The 678-nt window shown below is 31.9% G+C and overlaps 1 non-coding gene across 1 annotated transcript; it reads right to left on the bottom strand.

Annotated features, from left to right (window-relative positions):
- Positions 1–241: 241 nt before the first annotated feature.
- Positions 242–314, bottom strand: TRNAM-CAU (transfer RNA methionine (anticodon CAU)). Its single transcript has one exon. It is a non-coding gene; the product is annotated as a tRNA-Met (tRNA).
- Between the last annotated feature and the right edge of the window lie 364 nt (positions 315–678).

Here is a 678-nt window from a genome sequence, read left to right as displayed (position 1 = left end):
TTTTTCTAATGACAATAATGGCAATAATGAATATAAAAAAAATATTTAGATATGTATTAATTTATATTCAGCATCATTTCAACCATAATATGAATCTCGTAAAATCTCCGTTCTTAACCGAATATAATAAACATCATTAAAAAAATACAACAGAAATGTTATTATGGAGTATTTTCTACAAAAATGACATAATTACCTATAAATATTAAAAAAAAGAGAAAATTTACATGGCCAAAAGATATGCCCCGGGTGAGGATCGAACTCACGACCTTAAGATTATGAGACTTACGCGCTGCCTACTGCGCTACCGAGGCTTGCGTAACATCTACGAATGGACTGTTTAGTATCGTATTACTCAAGGCTAAAGCATTTTCACACGCTGGTTTTCCAATTAATATTTTCCTCTTTAACTACAATTTGAGTACGGCATTAAAGTTTCATTGAGTTATTTCAGGCATTTATATTACTTTACCAAAAAAAACTACAAGTGCCATCCAAGTTGAAAACCAGTAAATAGAAATTATATTCCTTTATTTTCAAGTTCATTTTATATCCGTGGATGTACTGTAGTGCGATTCTCTACAGTCGTTAATATCGAGCATCGGGATCAGTTATTATGTTCTGCAAATATATTTCCTTTGGCACCTGCTAGAGGCGCTCACCAGATTTTCATATAAA

This window comes from Anticarsia gemmatalis, chromosome 10 (genome assembly GCF_050436995.1).
Source record: "Anticarsia gemmatalis isolate Benzon Research Colony breed Stoneville strain chromosome 10, ilAntGemm2 primary, whole genome shotgun sequence".
Lineage (NCBI taxonomy): Eukaryota > Metazoa > Arthropoda > Insecta > Lepidoptera > Erebidae > Anticarsia > Anticarsia gemmatalis.
Note: the sequence above shows the minus strand (reverse complement) of the source record. Positions and strands in the feature narration are given on the sequence as shown.